The 20,245-nt window shown below is 34.0% G+C and overlaps 1 pseudogene across 1 annotated transcript; it reads right to left on the reverse strand.

The window, feature by feature from the left end:
* Nucleotides 1-6,767: 6,767 nt before the first annotated feature.
* LOC147909411 (uncharacterized) lies at nucleotides 6,768-18,592 on the reverse strand (annotated as a pseudogene). Its single transcript, XR_015545453.1, has 3 exons — nucleotides 11,783-18,592; nucleotides 10,970-11,692; nucleotides 6,768-7,235 (listed from the first exon to the last, which is right to left on the reverse strand). The product of XR_015545453.1 is annotated as an uncharacterized LOC147909411 (transcript).
* Between the last annotated feature and the right edge of the window lie 1,653 nt (nucleotides 18,593-20,245).

Raw genomic sequence — 20,245 nt, forward strand, 5'->3', positions numbered from 1 at the left:
AATCTTTAAAAATCGATGTACACGACTACAAATGAATCTAAAGGTAGAATTCAAATTCACCAGCAGATGGATGCATCATAGTTATGTAAATACCTAGTATTGTTTGAACTATTTTTTGTACAAATACATCCATATCTTTTAGAAGGTTGGTACGGGTGCTCTAAAAGTAACTTGACCTCCACATGATCTCTAAGGGTAATTTTGACTTAGGCTTGATAACGTATTCGGACGTAAAATTTTTCGCTATTTTCATTTGTAATGTCATAAATAAGGGTTTACGTTTGTAAAACGGTACTTTGACCTTGAGTTATGCCCAAGGTCGACCTCAAGGTCAAATTCAAGGTCACCATCAGATAGATCTCCCGAAATCCTGCAAATTTTGTCTGAACCATTTTTTTGTACAAACACATCCCTACCTTTTAAAAGGGTGGTACGGGTGCTCTGAGACACCCGGTACATTCAATCATCATTCGCAGATTGTTTACAAACGTATTCGTAATCCACGTCTGATGTATTAAATCGATTATAGAACCCATAAACGTTTCTTCGAACACATCTTCCTCTTCCTCTTCCTCATCTAATAGTTGTTCAAACGATTTCTCAGTGGATCTCATCGGTAGCTCCTCGACCTCTTTACTTCGAGACTCCATCGTAGTAGTACACAAATAATATTGATACGTTCGAAACCAAAATATATGTATGACGAAAAAAAGCTTCGCCCATACGCATTTATATACTATTGTCCATCGGACATGTTGACGGATGTGGTTTCTATCGAGGATGCAAAAACTGCATAAAAATAGACACCCTTATGAAGAGTGAAAACAACGTCATACGAGAGAACGCATCCTGAAAGAGGATGCAATAATGTCTTATCACATCTTTGTGGTATCTATCAAAGTGACAGAACTGTGCAAAACTGCATAACGAAAAATCTTTAAGGGCTCGATAGAGGATGCATGTGGTATTAGACAAAAACTATTTTATAAAACTGCATAAAATAGATTCTTATCGTATCCTTTAAGAACGCGGTGTAACTGTGGAAGAGAAAATATTATTTATTGTTTCGTTTATCTTTTTTTATTATTAAACTAACAGCGACCGAACGCGACGAACGAAATGTTGGTGCGAGCGAGAGCGACGACTTGGTGCGAGCGAGAGCGACAGTGCACGCGGGAAGAAACATACATGAAACTGCGTAACGAGAAAAATAATAGATTATTATTATTCCAATCCAAAGCGCCACTACGGTCTAAGAATTAAGATGTTGAACTAATATATATATTATTCAAACGAATGAATTAATTTCAGAAATAATAATTACGTGTCGATATGGTTGTCGACATTAACGCAATTAATCTGAAATGTAATAATCCCCCCAAAATTCCCAAATTAATCTTAAAAAACTGTAATAAACTTATTGCGAAAAAATATTGCCTCGAGACCTTAGCAATAATTTTTCGCAATAACCGATATGTATCGAGAGTAACGCATTATTTCAGCGCGCGTTTATAATCAATAAGATAGGAAACAAGACCGTTTATATTAAATAACATTACAATCCGAAGCGCCACTATGGTCTAATTCTTAGGTTAAGGGATATAGACAGGGTAAAGGTCTGAAAAATCGGAGATTCTCTGGGAATTTTTTTTAAATATAAAATAAAGTCAAGTAATTTTGTTTATGGTGTATTTATTCTATCAGTACTGAACTACGTAAAACAATTTTTTTTGTCTTGGTTACTGAAATTAAGGCTGTTATACAAAAAGTAACCTTGAACACTTACTTTTGCCTCGTTGACAGTGAATCGACTATGGTCTATGGGTATTCAGGGAGACGCTATTCGCGTTATTTAGCGCTACAAACTGTTCGCGGAGCTGCAGATAGTGCTAACAAACACGATCATCACTAATGGTAGTGTGTTACGACACAACTACGCGCTATCAACTATTCCTTTCGAGGTAATGTATTGGTAGCGTTAGCGTTTACAGACCTGTGAACGACCCTAGCGCAACATTCAGTCAAAGTTAGATTAATGTTTGAGAAGATTCTGTTCTCGAGTGGTATCAAACTTTTCTCTCTTAGAATTATAACGTAATGTGTGAATCTCAAATTTTATCATAATGAATGCAATCTCAATTTTAATCTCTGCTGATAGCTTGACACTAGGCTAGAGTGAATGTAATTCTCGCTTGTGTTTCATCTTTAACTTTTCAAAGTTTTTGTAAAGTTCAACTTGTGTATTTAATTTCATTATAAATATGAAAGTCAGAAGTATCTTGTTATTGGCAATTCGTATATAAATATAAAATTTTTGATATAATATAATAATATAATAACATTTTTATTGCGTTTGCTAGAAAAATATATATTTTTTCAATTTGTGGGAAAGATGACTAAGAAAAGATGACGAAAAGATGTCTTTCTTATATTGTCTTTTCGATAAGACGAAAAGATATCGAGGTTAGTTAAAAGATTTAATCTGTCTTCGCGAACTCGATATTTTAACTCTCTCCGAGACGTGGCTTCGTGAGAGGGATGATTCTGCTATTTATACTATTGAAGATTATAATTTCTTACGAGTTGACAGAGCCTATGGGTCACTGGGTGGTGGCGTCGCATAATATGTAAGTACTCACTGCCTTATTCACCCGTTGATCTACGCATTCCTTTTGCGAATTCCACTATCGAAATTGTTGGTGCTGTTATACACCTCCATAAAAAGCGGATAGCGATTTTTTTCTGTTTACCATCCTCCTTAGGTCGATTCTGGAGATGCATGTCCTCGAAGCTCACTTGTGTTTATTATAACACAGACTGCATAATTTGTATGGGCGATCTTAATGTAGATCTTTTGATTCCACAAGGAACCTGCGAATTATACAGGGTATCATAATATATGACCCCACTAGTTCCGAGCAGGTAGAGTGGACTAAACTGAGTAGAAAAGTCCTCTACCATTTTGTAATGCTCGCAACAATTAACGAGATATTAACGTTTAAAAATAGCCGACAATGCACGTCCTTCCGACCTATTATTGCCGAAAGTACGGCCCACCGAGCGCGCGGGTCGCGAGGAGCGGGGCTTACCGTCGCGAGCATCTACGTTCAAAGGGCGTAGCGCGCCTGTTAAGCCATTCCCGCTTCTCGCGGTCCGTGCGCCGTATCATATTTTTTTTATGTATCTTATTTGCATACCTGTAACAAAACATGTATACGTTTCCCCAAAAGTGTTACTCATCAGCCTCGTTCATTTTTAAGGGGATGCTGGATCGAAGGCTGAAGTTAATCAAAGTCGATATTACAGGTTTTTATTTCCAATGTATAAGTTGCTTACGTCCTCTGAGTTAATATGATCATGCAGATAATCCGATCGATTAATTATCGATATTTTTATTCCGTTTCCTACATTACCATCTTAGCAGGGACGTGTATTAGGGTCGGTTCCACAAATGTAAAATTTATTTTGGAAATTTTTCCAATTTTAAAATTGAGAAAAAAATAAACCGTAATTGAAGTTAACACTTACATTTGCAGAATCGATCTTAGAAATACAATTGTATTATGTACACATGCAGTGTAGGCCGTGTTCCAATATATATCACCAGTATTAAAAATCTGTAATATACATAAAGTACAGATTTTTAACTTTAATAGTTATATAGATATGAAGCCGTAGTAGCACTTTTTCCTTACGTCCAATACCACTTTAAGTAATAATAATATAATATCAACAAATGAATATGACATTGCAAATACATAATGTAATTCTTTTTCATGATTATCCTTATATATATGTATATATATATATATATATATATATATATATATATATATATATATTGTATATTGGGTCATCTAAAAAATATCCGCGGTTATTTGTTCAATTTTTGAATGAAATTTTTCTTTATTGAAAATCAATTTTAATCAAGTATATATTGGCCATTATTATCTATAACCTTTTGTCATTTTTCGGGTAATTTCATAATTCCATCCGTGTAGAACTTTTATGGTTTATCGGCGAAAAACTTTTTCGAGTGATTTTCGGCAGCTCTTTTGTCGGCCAATGTTTTTCCATCAAGAGAGTTCTGCAGAGATCGAAACAAATGGTAGTCGGACGATGCAAGGTCCGGGCTATACGGTGGATGCATCAAAACTTCCCAACCAAGCTCCCTCAATTGATGCATCAAACTTCCCAACAAGCTATTTTTGACGCGTCATCAAAGATGTGTGTGGTCTGACGTTGTCATGATGGAAGACAACACCTTTTCTGTTAATCAATTCTGGTCGTTTTTCCTTAATCGCTTCCTGTAATCTATCCAGTTGTGAAGAGTAGAGTTCTGAATTAATCGTTAGGCCATGTGGTAACACCTCATGATGGACGACTCTCTTCCAATCCCACCATACACACAGCATCACCTTATTTGCCATCAATCCAGGCTTTGAAGTCGTTTGTGGTGGTTCGCCGCGCTTATTCCATGATCTTTTACGAACAATATTCTTGTATTTCACCCATTTTTCATCGCCTGTGATGATTTGCTTCAGAAATGGGTCGATTTCGTTGCGTTTTAGTAGTGTTTCGCTGATGGAAATTCGATCAATCAAATTTCTTTGCATTAGTGGCACCCAAACAATCGAGTTTCTTTGCGTAGCCAGCCTTTTTCAAATGATACCAAACTGTCATAGGGTTGATTCTTAGTGCATCCCTCACATGTCGGTCTTGCTTGACCAGTTGCAAAATTTCATCGACTTTTTCAGACTGGCCGACTAGAGCGAGGTCAATCTTTGACATCAAAATTTCCAGAACGAAATCTAACAAACCACTCCTGCGTCCTGCGTTCACTTACAGCATCCGCGTCCTAAACTTCACAAATTTGTCTGCATGTTTGTGCTGCGTTTTTGCCTTTTTTGTAGTAAAGAAGCATCACATAGCGTATTTCTTCAGATATTCACTCATTTCAAACCAATATAACACGATTGACACGATTGATGAATCATCAAACTTTTTTTTTACAAAAATGTAACCTAAAATGTCACCTTTCAGACGCGCGTTCGTTTGACACAATCGAATTAGTGTTGCCCGATATATGACCATCAACACCATCTAGTGACAAAAACCGCGGATACTTTTAGATAACCCAATATTAGTTGAACAAATAAGTTGCTGCCGTTTGACAAAAGACGTGCCAGCTATGGTTAAAATTGTGATGTAAAACATTATATAGTAAGGTTGGACATCTGTCAACAACATAACCTCGAAATACTAGCGATTTTGTATCACTCATATATTTTTTTTTTGTGCAAATGTTTTGATCCGAATAAGCGTCATGGCGGGAACTTTTGATTTACTTCTTTAATTTGAAGAAATCTGCACTGAGGCTCATCGATTGCTTGTAGAGCATGTGGTGAGCTGCCTTGAGTGAGAGAAGTTTGTCGTGAATGGTTTCAAACATTTAAGAACGTGAATTTGACGTCGAAGACGAAAAAAAGTAGCAGAAGGCCGAAAGTGTCGAAGATGCGGAATTGTAACATTATTGAATGAAGATTCGTGCCAACGCAGAAAGAACTTGCAATTACATTTTGATTTACAGCAAATTAAAACATATGTATCTTCTTTCAATAAATGCTTAATTTTTGATAAAAAAGCGGCGGAAACTTAGTTGTAGCACATATATAATAACATTTTTATTGCGTTTGCTAGAAACCAATATATTTTTTTTCAATTGTGGGAAGATGACTAAGAAAAATGACGAAAGATGTCTTCTTATATTGTCTTTTCGATAAGTATCGAGTTAGTTAAAATATTTGAATCTGCCTTCGCCGCTTGATTTTTTTTAAAAATCTCTCTTAGACGGGCTTCGCGAGAGGGAGAATTCTGCCTATTTATAAATAACTATTGAAGATTATAATTCTTATGAGTTAACCGAGCCTAGGGTTGTGGCGTCGCAATAAATATTAATACCTCACTGCCTTATTCCCCTGTGATCTACGCAATTCCTCTTGCGAATTCCACTATCGAATTGTGTTGCTGTTCTAACACCTCCGACAAACAGATAGCTTTTTTTTTCTGTTTACCATCCTCCTGAGGTCGATTCTGGAGATCTGCCCCTTGAGACCCCTTGTGTTTATTATAACACAGACTGCATAATTTGTATGGGCGATCTTAATGTAGATCTTTTGAATCCACAACTAACCTATGCGAATTACACAGGGTGTCATGAATATACGGCCCCACTAGTTCCGAGCAGGTGGACTAAACTGAGTAGAAAAGTCCTCTACCATTTTGTAATGCTCGCAACAATTAACGAGATATTAACGTTTAAAAATAGCCGAATATGCCCGTCTCCCCGACCTATTATTGCCGAAAGTACAGCCCACCGAGCGCGCGGGCCGCGAGGAGCGGGGCTTACCGTCGTGAGCATCTAAGTTCAAAGGGCGCGTCGCGCCTGTTAAGTCATTCCCGCTCCTCGTGGCCCGCGTGCCGTGCGCTCGGTGGGCCGTACCTTTGACATCTCGTTAATATCTCGTTAATTATTGCGAGTATTACAAAATAGTAGAGGATTTTTCTACTCAATTTAGTCCACTCTATCTACTCGAGACGAGTGGGGCAGTATATTCATGACACCCTGTATATACACAATATTATATCATTATACTCGCTAAAACAGATAATTAATACTCCTACAAGAATAACAAGTAATTGCGCATCTCTTTTAATATTTCTATCTCTTGATTAACAAATTACGGAATCGGGTGTTTGTGATGAGATTGACGTTATCGACTATCATATAATCTATGCGTATTTAAATGTTTCGAAACTACATCATAACTCTCGTATGAGACTCTACTGTAATTTAGGCTCAATTTCGGATGAAGCAAGTGAAGTGAATTTTGGATAGCATGATTAATCAAATTGATTTGTCATAGATTTGTGAATAATATTGATGATATGGTTTTGTTTTTTACTTCGAACTTGACTAACGTTTTTGATTGCCTTGCTCACCTACAGACGTTCTACTTTGAAAACTTCATGAAACATGATTCATGGAGACGATTCGTAAGTCGTAAGCTCGTAAAAATTAAAAATCGAGCGTTAAATAGGTACATCAATAACAACTCCAATGAAGATTGTCTACGTTGTAAGAAATTGCGTAATCTCTAGTATCCTCTGCAATTAGGCGTGAAAAACAATTTTTTTCTATGCTCCTCTTTACGCAATCTCTCTCCTCGTGATTTCTGGAAAAATTTAGCATCTCTGGGTGGTTATAGCTTCTCTTCTATCATTTCTGAACATCTCCTTAACTCTATTTAAATAATTATTTTTTATAATCTGTTCCTTCTTCATCGTGTGCCCTTGTGTTATTAATCACTTTCTTCTTACTCATCTTCTCATTTCAAACAAGTTTTATCTCTCTCCAATTAATATGATTAATCTCTACAATATACTTAAAACTATAAAACTTCCTCCGGACCTTATATTTCTCAGGATGCATATTACTTCTCTCTACTCTTAGTTGTCTTGAGCCATTATTATTTATTCTTAATTCATGCCTAACAAAAGGGATTTTTCCTACAGCTTGGAAGCATTCAATAGTTATTCCTCTCCCAAAAACATCCAAGCCTTCCTCTCCATCGTCTTACTCTTCCTCCTTTTCTTTCAAAAATTCTTGAGCGTATTATCTTTATGCAAATGAGGCATTTCTTTCATATAAATAATATAATTCCTGAATGTCAATCAAGCTTTCGTAAACATCACAGTATCACTACTTCTCTTCTTCATTTATTAGATTCTGTTTTACTTCTGTGATCTTTTGATAATGGATGTTTATCGGCTCTTGCCGATATAATAAATAATTGGATAAAACGATAGAAATTTATAACTTTTTTATCTGTCGTGATTTTAATATCCGATAGGTACGATAGGTCCTGATAAAAATTATATAATAAATTTCTATCGTTTATCGGATTTTTTAAGCAAGGTATTGTATTAAGATGCTAATATGGCCCTCTGATTGGCTTATGACATTTGAAGACTGTACTTAAGACAACCTCAAATATAAGAATATATAAGAATATTCTCGTTTGCTGAGATATAACACTTTGTTGTCATATGTATTAGGTTGGTGCATATGAAATGTCGGATTTTTAAGTGAATATATAAAACTACATATCTTTTTTCAAAAGCTTTATTTAATCAAAATATGCTCCATTTGTTTCAATACACTCTTCCCAATGAGATTTTAATGCATAGATGCCTGTCTTAAAGAAATTCTGACCTTTAGAATCAATAAATTCTGATATGGAATTTTTCAGTCTTCATTTTCTGTCTTCATTTTCATACTGTTTAGTAAAAACTGTTCTAAATATTTAAAAAAATGAAAGTCGGTTGGCGAAAAATCCGGTGAATAAGCTGGGTGCAAAATTTCATATTTTAATTCATTTAATTTCGCAATTGTTTTGTACGACGTATGCGGCCGAGCGTTGTCGTGGAGAAGTATTGGGCCATGTCGATTAACAAGTGATGGGCGTATAATTTTCAATTTTTCATGCATTTCATCAATGTACTGGCAGTACTTTTCGGCTGTAATTGTCTCCCCAGTTCGAAGGAATGAGTAATGAATTACTCTAGTCACATTCCACCAAACTGTTATTAAAATTTTCCGTGGATGAAGTGATGGCCTTGGAGTATGAGCCTCATTCCTATCAAGCCACCGAGCACATCTTTTCCTATTGTCGTAAAGAACCCATTTTTCATCACAAGTAATAATCCGATCGAAAAATGGCTCTCGATGAAATCGGATTAATAATGATGAGCATACGTTCAATCGATCCAGCTTATTTCGCTCGGTTAATTCGTGCGGTACCCATTTATCCATTTTTTTCACCTTGTCAATTTCAAAAAGGTGTCGCAATATCGTTGTATGGTCAACTTTCATTCTGATAGCAAGTTCCCTTGTAGATATAGTTGGATTCGTTTCCACCAATGCTTTCAGATCATCATTTTTCACAGACGTTTTGGGTCTCCCATGCGGTTCATTTTGTAGGGAAAAATCATCAGACCGAAATTTTTCAAACCAACGCTGCACTTTTCGATCGTTAACAGTATTCTCCCCAAATGCCTGGTTTATATTACGTGCAGCTTTTGCAGCATTATTATCAAGTTTATACTCATATAAAAAAATTACATGAATATCGGTTGAATTCATATCCTTATGAAATTCAGAGAAAATCTTCTTTGTTGAAATGTGACTCTGGCAATGGACAATACGATTATAAACGAGGTTATGCCAAAAACAAAAGCATAACGAAAACAGGGAGACAAACATTCATATGTAAAGAAAATCCGACATTTTATATGCACCAACCTAATATATTGTAAGTATTTAAGAATAAATAATTATTTTACTTTTTACATAAAATACAATAATTTCACTTTTTATAGGACTATTTCAAATATTAATGATGAAGAGAGTAATAGTAATGTTTATGAAAGTAATAATGAAGTTAACGACAATTTGAGCATTTCAAGAGGTATTAAATAATTATTACAATTACTTTTATTATAAAATTACTTTTATTAAAAAATTTATTAATTTTAATTATTTTTAAGACAATTGTATTAGGTGTTGGAATTAATTCGTAGCGTTTTACAAGTGATGGGAAGTACTTTCATTAATGTATTTTTTAATGCTCATGTGAAATAAATAACATTCTTTCATTAAAAAACGCTACGAATTAATTCCAACACCTAATAGTAGAAAAAAGAAGGCCATATCTGATTCATACATATCTGATTCATACATATCATATATATCTGATTCAATCACACATGAAACGATTAGCAGAAACATTAAAGTAACCATCTTTTAACATTATTCTTCCATCACGATCTTAAGAAGACCACATAGGTGCATTTTTAAAATTGTTTGGCTACAATTTAAGAAAATTATTGTCAGAGAAACAAGATGAATGGATTGAACGATATTTGCAACAGTTCTACGAAATCTTCTTGATGCTTCCATGGGTGCTTTCTATATAACTAATCTGTGCTTCGCGGGTTTTCTCCATGTCTTGGTCCATTCTTGATGTGCCAACGTTTCGTGGGCCTTGCAGTGCACGTCATCAGGGCGAGGAGCAGCCTGATACTGAGCTGTTCCTCCAGGTCCTTCCTTTTTTATGTTACGCTACTTGTTGAGGTGGGAGTTTTTTGGTGGTGGAGGGGGGGGGGTTAGAGTGATGGGGGAGATAGTGGAATCTTGGTCGGTCTTTGCTGGTCGGGAGGATAGTCTTCCATATCTTACTTATGTTATAGTCATTATCCCTGTTTAGATTGTTAGGGTGTTTTTGTATTTCTATGGCTTCTCTGTATTTTCTTGGGAAGTATGATGTGGTGTTGGTTATCGTGGTTGCTTGGTCAAACAGTATTTGATGTCCTGTTTCGACGTTATGTTCTGATAGTGCCGACTGTGTGACGTGTTTCAGTCTGACGTCTCGTTGGTGTTTTTTTATCCGTAGGTTTACCATTCTCCCAGTTTCCCCGATGTATACTTGTCCGCAGGAACACGGTATTCTGTATACTCCTGCGGAACTGAGTGGCGGTCTTGGATCTTTGGGGTTTCTTAAGATTCCACTATCTGTCTCCCCCATCACTCTAACCCCCCCCCCCTCCACCACCAAAAAACTCCCACCTCAACAAGTAGCGTAACATAAAAAAGGAAGGAACAGCTCAGTATCAGACTGCTCCTCGCCTTGATGAAGTGCACTGCAAGGCCCATGAAACGTTGGCACATCAAGAATGGACCAAGACATGGAGAAAACCCGCGAAGCACAGATTAGTTCTACGAAATGTTAAAAACAGACTTATAAAATCTAAATGTGATACTAATTGCAATATCAATATATAAAATTAGTGATATTGTGATATTAGTGATATTAATGTTTGTGGTATTAGTTTTAATATTAATACTTACAATAAATAAACTGAAAGATACAAATTAGCAACAATTAAATTGCCAAGGTATAGCCCCTTCACTATTGAAATATGCACTAAAGTCATCCCTTTGTAGAAATCCGAGAATTGATATTCATACTATACTGATTTATTTCCTGAAAAGCAAAATTATTATATACATTCTTTCTCCAAGAACCTTCTATTAAGCCATCATCATCCTCTCGATCAACCATATTTTCTGTCACATATTTTTTAATTCCGATATCTTGTATTCTATTATAATTATGAAAACATACAATAGCTTATATCATTTTATTGTTATTTCTATAGAATTTATTGGTCTTCTTAAAATCCTCCACTGACTTACTAAAATATCAAAAGCATTTTTAATAGTTCCTCTTGCTAAGACTAAGGCGATAAGTGTAAATAGTTTTCTCTTAATTTAATTCTTATCTTCTGGAAAAGGTCTCATTAAATATTCAGTAAGAGGAAAAGCTTTATCTCCAACAAATACGTAAGGTACAGATTTCTTTCGAAATAAAGTGGTTCTGGATCAGGTACACTCATTTCATTATTTACGCATTTCCGACTAAGAAGAGAATCTTTAAATATTCCACTGTCACTGCGACGTCCATAAGCCCCAATGTTTACAAAAGTAAAAATATATTTGATATCACAAATAGCAAGCAAAACTGTGACTATTTTTATAATAAAAATATGATGATCCTGCATTTTCGGGACACTATAAAATATTATAATTGTCATTCTATAAATATCTTTATAAATACAAATATCTTTTAAAATTTTTAAAATTTTTAATTATTTAACTTACTTGAATAATTATATATTTATCATCAATAACTCCAATACAATGATTAAAATCCTATATTTCTTCAAACTCTTTAGAAATGCTTAACTACTTTTCTTTTGTGAAAGAATATGGAAGAACATCTTTAGATAAAACAGACCACAATGCATCGCAAGTTTCTGAAATAATATTACTAACAGTTGTTAGTCCAAGCAGATATTGATAGCTCATAGAAATTATTGAGTCGCCGAAAGCAAGAAATCTACACGAAGTTATTAGCATGAAGAGAGCATAGACGAACACACAACGCATGCGTAAGTATACACGGATGTGGATTCATCGTAGTGTATGTACCTTCTTATGTCGTCTTCATGCTAGTAACCGTGCTGTAAGCGGCCCGGAATTTGAATCACTGGTCTGTGCTCCCCGCTTTACTGTCCACAGCACTCTTGCATAACGTATAATGTATAGTCCATAAGGAAATCAACCAATCGAAATTCTTCTTTTCCATAGAATAGAAGAAAAAGAAAAATTCTGATTAGTTGATTCGCTTATGTACTATATGTTATGCATTATGCAAAAATCTGCAGCCTTATTCATAAAGCAAATTTCAGCCGGTTGAAATTCACCTTATTGCGAGGTTATGGATAAGTTTACTATTATTTCCATTTCTGTTAGATTACGTAGACCTAAAGCAATATCCTGATTGGCTCATTGTCTTAAGTCTACTTCTTACGGTTACTGTTGTGGACTTTTGTGAGCGGCAGCCCTAAGGCTTAGTGTACAGCCGGTCACAGAAAGGTTGCAACATTTTTTTTTTCAATGGGTTTCGGAATGCAACCTACTCACTAAGCGATTGATTCTTATTTGTGGATCCATGAATTAGATGCGTTCGGGGAAACGATATTTGCGCTATTCTATCCTTGTTTTACGTCTAACCATGGAGAATAGAGAAAGGAGACCGAACTTATATGGATGAGGCCATCAAAAAGCGTGACCAAAACACTGAAATATATATACAGGGTTGGCCATATTCGACGGAAAGATGTTTTTTTTTCAATCATGGGAAACGTCGTTACTCGATCTAACATCTCTGTCAAAAGTTACAATGTTGCCAGATCTTTCCGTCGAATATGGCCAACCCTGTATATACATACAATGAAATTTCACATCTAGGAAAATTCGTTATACTCTTAAGATAAAATTAATCCAAGCGTGAATTTTATATTGATATAAATACAAACCATTCGTGAGATTTTAAACATTGTTTTATTTTTCCAACTATGTAATTCGTTATCAGGAGACGCGGTAGTGCCTTCGGCCATGTTAAAAAAAAAAGTAAAAGACATAAAGACACTAGAAGTCTCTTATCCCGAGCCACCAAAGTTCATTTTTTGGGGGTACAAAATTATTAAAATATTAGGTAATAATCTGTATCTCGTCTACACATGATATAGATTACTAAAGCCATCTATTGGAAAAATAATGAATTTCTTTTTACTACACCTAATATAAAAAATTTTAAATAGCATGTAACATATCCTGAAAGACGGCATCGCTACGAGAATTTAAGGGAAAAGAAATAAAAATCGATCAAGCCTTGTCGATAAAAATCGATCACCGATTGTATATTCTGGACATACAAGCAGTCAAAAAGTGATGATTTTCGTAAAAAATGAAGTAACATCTTCTTTTTCTTCCTCCTGCCCTTCCCCCTCCTCTTCCTCTTCTTCCTCCTCCTTCTCTTCTCTGTCCACAGTCACATGCGCCTTTCTTCTTTCTCACCTTTCACTCACACCTTCAACTTCGACCAACTCCATCTCCTCTCCCCTCCACCTCCCCTACTACTCCTTTTTCGCCCTATCTCACTCTCTTTCGTCCTCTCTCATTTTTGTCTGCTGAAAGTGTCTGATGATCACTCAGAGTCGTGACCTTGACAATGTGAGTCATATTAATTTTTTTGTATAACTTCGTAACGCGTGATGGATAACTGCTACAACCTTCCAAAAGTTATTTGGTGTGCTGACGTTCATAATGTGTAGGAGGGTCAGGGTTGGAGGTGAATAGTCCATTTTAATTTTAATAGCTTCTCAATCGGCAACGGTCACCTATTGAAAGTGTCCGATGGTCATTCAGGGTCGTGACTTCAATAATATAAGTCAGGGTTATTTTAATTTTTTTGGAGCTTTGCAATGCATGATGGGTGACTGCTACAAATTTTTGAAGATTGTTTGATATGATCTTCATAATGTGTGGGAGAGTCACGATCATCGGAGATGAATTGTTCTTCGATGGTTATTATCTTGGCTATATGGTATATGTCACGGTCAGCGTCATTGAAGTTGAATTCCCTATTTCATTTTTAATAACTTCTTAACGTAAGATGGGTGACTGCTTAACCTTCCGAAGGTTGCAAGAAATGTAATGGGAAGAACAAGTCGTATGTCGTAGATCTATGTTAATAAGTAATAATTCCAGACTGAAAAAGGAATAAAATTAAGTAAAAGTACCAAAATATGATGAAAAAGTTATCCAAATTTTTTTTTTAATATAATTATAAAGAAGTAAGACAAATTAAAAATAACAAACACTGTTTCATGACCAATTGGATCATTTTCAATGTTATAATTATAAAGTAACAAGTATATAAATATTTTTAAAATAGATCGGTTTTAAACTGATCGATAAAAAGATAAAAAATATATATGTACATATTTCTAGTGGATGTATACTGATTGTCATTATCGCAACCTATTAAAAGCTGATATTACGTTTTATTTAGTTGATGTAGCGCGTGTCATTATGAATGTACTTAAAATAAAGAATGGACCCTCCATTGCCCATTCTCGTGAGGACGCAAACATATTTTCTTCTCTTCGATTTTAACAACTTTTTGTATTAGGTGTTGGAATTAATTCGTAGCGTTTTACAAGTGATGGGAAGTACTTTCATTAATGTATTTTTTAATGCTCATGTGAAATAAATAACATTCTTTCATTAAAAAACGCTACGAATTAATTCCAACACCTAATACATTTGTGTTACTTTTAATATTCATTTTGATTGTAAAAGAATGAATATTGTATGAATATAGATTTTTTTTTGTTTGCGAGGAAGAGAAAAATCTTTACATAGCCCCTCATCCGGGATGCTCCCGAAGGAGAACCTAACCGGATGAGGGGAAGACATCCAGGACATCGGTCCTGATTGTGCAGGATTCGATGAGTATGCGTCCCTCCTACGGAAGGACAGCGGACATTATCGTCTACCTGCTAAAAAATTCCCCCTATTCAGCACCTCCGCAAAACCACATTGGGGAACATCACATCGCTGTATTATTAAGATAAAATCGATTCGATTACGGTTTTCTTTTTCAGAACGATACCCTTACATTCGTTACAATTGCCATTTATCGTTTCTCATTTCGAAAATTTTAAAGTTTGCAGTCAATCAAAGTTTGCAGAGTGACGCCTTTTTTTCCTTTTTAATGTCGACTGTATGGGTAATATTAGCAAACAACTCTTTTCCAGCGTTACATTGTAATTACATTGTAGTTACATTGTAATTACATTTGATATTTGAACAAGACGTTACGTGCTTCAATTCGAGTTCTAATACATCATTGATTTCGGAATACGTCGATATTAGAACTATGAAAATTCCAAAATATCTTGTTGTGTTCGTTCTTTGAAGCGTTCTCCGACAGATCTTCTAGAATATTACAACACTTACGCTCAGCATACACGCAGATAACATCAGTCAATACGTTCGATATTTTATTTTTCAATATTTGTTGCCTGATACGTACACAATAAAATACGCACATTGCAATATTACATTAGCGTAACACGAAACAGATCGTCATTGCGGAGGCCGCAATATATTTTCCATGTAACTATACTTTTTGGCAACCATAATTCTGTACATCATCAATGATATGGCCTATCGACAGTCGTGAATTTTCACAGTCTTTTTCTCGGACAAATTGATTTGTAGTAGCTGAGCTTTGAACACAGATCTCAGTCGATTATATTCTACAATGGCTCTCGAGTTTGCTTTAACAGATTAAAATCTATCAAATGTAGGACTTCTAATGTACTCACTCGTGATAAACCTACATAGGCTTGACCATCATTGAACACATGTTGTTTTTCCAAGTTACAAATTGGTACTCTGGAATTACGAGCAATTATTTTTCATTGTACGGGCTAATATAAATTTTAAATCAAATCTCAATAAGCGACTTTTTGTTTTGTGCACTAAGAATAACATATCGCACTTATTTTTTAGAATGAAACTGTAATCTGTTTTACTTGTATGTATGTATATTCGTTTTGAACTCGCATCTTCAATAACATATGAGTTATTTTTCATGATAATATATTATATTAAATTTAGATAATATATACACTTTATGTATGTTCACTTTGAACTGGCACCTTCAATAATATATCAGTTACTTGTAATAGTAATATATATTGTTAGATAATCATTTAAATTTTTAAAGGTAGAAATTTTTTTGGGTACACTTGATGTATGTTCACTTTGAACTGGCACCTTTAATAATATATCGGTTACTTGTCATGATAATATGTTATAGGATTATCATTTAATTTTTTAATTTATATATGTTTACTTTGAACTGGCACTTTTAATAATACATCAATTACTTCTCAAGTAATATATTATCAGATAATCATTAATTTTTAAAGATTTACATTTTTGAAAATCTGTTTTTGAATTATTAATAACCATCAAATTTTATGTATGCTCGCAGTAAACTGAAACTTTGAATAATAAATCAGTTACTTTTCATGGTAATGTATATTGTTAGATAATATATTATCAGATATTCGTATAAATTTTTAAAGGTTTATGTTTTTGAGAATATGCTTTATATATGTTTACTTTGAACTGAGACCTTGAATAATATTGGTAGTACAAATTAGTTCGTCCGTTTTTTTGTGTTCAAAAATGCATTTATTTAAAAACAAAATGAATGAACAGATTAATTAAAGTATTGTTCATCGCTGGCTACTACTTTTTCCCATCTCTCAGCCAATTTTCGAATTCCATCTCGAAAAAATGACTCGTCTTTGGAGGCGATCCAATTTTGGAGCTAATTTTCGATTTCTGCGAAAGAAGTGAACCGGTGACTTGCCAAATCGTGCTGCATTCTTCGGAACAAACAATAATCAGAAGGAGCAATGTCCGCAGAATATGGCGGGTGCGGTGAAACATCCCATTTGAGCGTTTCCAAATATTTTTTTATGACTTTTGCGACATGATGCCGAGCGTTGTCATGAAGAAAAATACCTTTATCATGTTTTTGCTCGTATTTCGGCCGTTTTTCTCGCAATGCACGGTTCAAACGAATCAATTGTAGCCGATATCGATCGCCCGTAATGGAATCGTCAGGTTTCAGCAGCTCATAGTAAACAACACCCTTTTGGTCTCACCAGATACAGATCTTCGAACCATGAATGTTCGGCTTTGGTGTTGATGTTGAGGTCGATGGCAACGATTGACCGGGCTTAGCGTAGTATTTTTTCTTCTTGGGGTTGTCGTAGAATATCCACTTCTTATCTCCAGTCACAATCCGATGCAAAAAACCTTTTCTTTGTTGTCTTTGAATCAGCTGTTCGCAAGTGAAAAATCGCCTTTCAATGTCTCTCGGTTTCAGTTCATAAGGCATCCAATTTCCTTGTTTTTGAATTATTCCCATGGCTCTCAATCGTGCAAAAACGGCTTGTTGAATTACTCCCAATGATTCTGCAAGCTCCTCTTGCGTTTGATTCTGATCTTCTTCGAGTAATGCCTCTAATTCTATGTCTTCGAATTTTTTTGACTGTCTAAAGCGAGGCTTTTAACGCTGAAATCTCCATCCTTGAAACGTCGAAACCATTCCCTACATAATTTATCAGTTGGAGCAGTGTCACCATAAACTTCGACAAGCATTCGATGAGCTTCAGCTGTGCTTTTCTTCCAATTAAAGCAGAAAATTAGAACCTCCCGCAAATGCTGCTTGCTGATTAACACAAAATTTGACATCTCAAACACAGTAAAAGTCAAGGTTTTTATATGAAACTCAAAGCGATATAAACTGAATATTATTAGCAGATGTCTAACCTCTTTGAAAACGCCAAAATCAGCTGTCACTATGAATCATTCACAACAGTCGGAGCCATCTTTTGGAAAACGGACCGAACTAATTTGTACTCCCAATATATCAGTTACTTTTCATGATAATATATATTGTTAGATAATCATTTAAATTTTAAAAAGTTTGCATTTTTGAAGATCTGTTGTACATTTTTTTTATCACTTACACTTTCCGATTTATACCCGGAAAACAAACATATACGCGTTATTATAACTCTATTTGTTTGTAATTAATATTTAACAAAAGGAGATCGAATGGAAATGAAATTATACGCTGATATTTGTTAATTAAGCTAGAAAATGAAAAAGTGATTTATTTCTATTTGTTTATAATTAATATTTAATAAAAGAAGATCGGAGGGAAACGAAATTATATATTGGTATTTGTTAACTAAGTTAGAAAATGTTAATGATAAAGCCATTTATTCAATAATGATTTCCATTTGTTTGTAACTTAATATTCAACAAAAGGAGATCAGAGGAAAACGAAATTTTACGCTGGTATCTGTTAACTAAGATAGGAAATGATAATAAAAAAGCTATTTATTCATCATCAATCTTTATTTGTTTATAAATTAATACGTAACGAAAGGAAATCGAACGAAGACGAAATTATATATTATATTCGTTAACTATTGTAAGCTAAAAATGATAATAAAAATGCGACTTCTTCGTTCTTAATATCGATTTGTTTATAACTCAATCTTGTTTTATATAAAATATAACATTTTTTAATATTTAAAATCCGATGGAAAGATATACATAAAATTTTATATATATATATATATATATATATATATATATATACAGAATATAAATTGTACACTGATATTTGTTAATTATTATTATTCTTCGGAAAATGACCGTTGTTTTGACATTTTTCCCTCAAGTAATTATATCTTCAATTCTTTTTTAAAACTTATTACATAAAAATTAAATATTTTACAAAGAAAAAGAGTCAATAGTGGCCAATTTTGGCCTTTTCCAAATTTCATACAAACACGAAAATCTATTTCTTGAAGTCAATTATAAGGTAAATTTATGTTTATGATAATGACAAAGCAATTTATTTGATCTTGGTTTCCATTTGTTTATATCTTATTATTTAACAAAAGGACTCGAACAGAAACAAAATTTTACACTATATTTGTTAAGACAAAAGATGATGACAAAGCGATTTATTCGACCTCGAGATCTCCATTTCTTTATGATTTCATATTTAACAAAAGGTGATCGGATGAAAACAAAATTACACGCTGGTAATTAACTACATAACAAAATGATAATGAAAAAATGACTTCTCCAAATTTTGTACAAACAAAATGAAAATCTATTTCTTAAAATCAATTATAAGATAAATTGTTTATAAAGACGTTCGCTACAAAATGCGTAATATTAGTACAAGCTTACAGCTTTTTAAAAAAAAGGAAAAAAAAGGCTCTAAGAATATACGCTTTTCGAATAAAATCTAAGTAGCCAACTTAATTAAGGGAATGCTGGAGTGTCCTGTTTTATCATTAATTATTAAAGACTCTATTTATGGATTGAAAATTCCTTCTCCACACACAATTAAAGTATTGACAACAATGCAATTCGCAAGCTACAAATGAATACGAAAAACGAAATTGAAGACTTACAGTTTTATTATCGGCTTCTGTAGTCAACACGTCACAATATGTGCTGCATATAAGAGTTTCAGACCCTGCACGTTCATAAAAAGTAGCTGGCGAATTGCAGAAAACCTGAAAGAACAATCCTATGCTTTTAGAAACGAGATAGGGGCTTTAATATAAAAGAAAAGTGTTGCCGAAAATTTCATTTGTATATTACGTGAGTGAAATTGACGTGAAGCCATGAAACCGAGCAATATTTTAGTTCCGCGATATTTCGACAGCGGTGCTGAAAAGTGCGTCGCTGAATCATACAAATGATCTGAATTATCTACTTACTTATGGACCTCAGGCTCATATCAAAAAACGTTCTTTCTTACATGCCCTGGTCAAAGTTTTTTCTTTTGAGAGGAAAAATGATCATAAAATAAATATGATATTAGTTATTTAAATTTTGTTAAAATAATTTCTTTATAAACAAGAAATATTTACTTACATATGAATATAAATGAAGATAATTATTTTAATTACGCTGTTCTGTTTTTCATATATACATTTTATTTAGTAAATTATTGATGCATATATATAAAATAACATATATATGTATATGTATGTGTATATATATATATATATATATATATATATATATACACACACACACACACTATACATATATAATAGCATACATATACACGCGTGTGCATATACCAAGTAC

Source organism: Acromyrmex echinatior, chromosome 6 (assembly GCF_024713525.1).
Source record: "Acromyrmex echinatior isolate Ae372 chromosome 6, ASM2471352v2, whole genome shotgun sequence".
In the NCBI taxonomy this organism is placed as follows: domain Eukaryota; kingdom Metazoa; phylum Arthropoda; class Insecta; order Hymenoptera; family Formicidae; genus Acromyrmex; species Acromyrmex echinatior.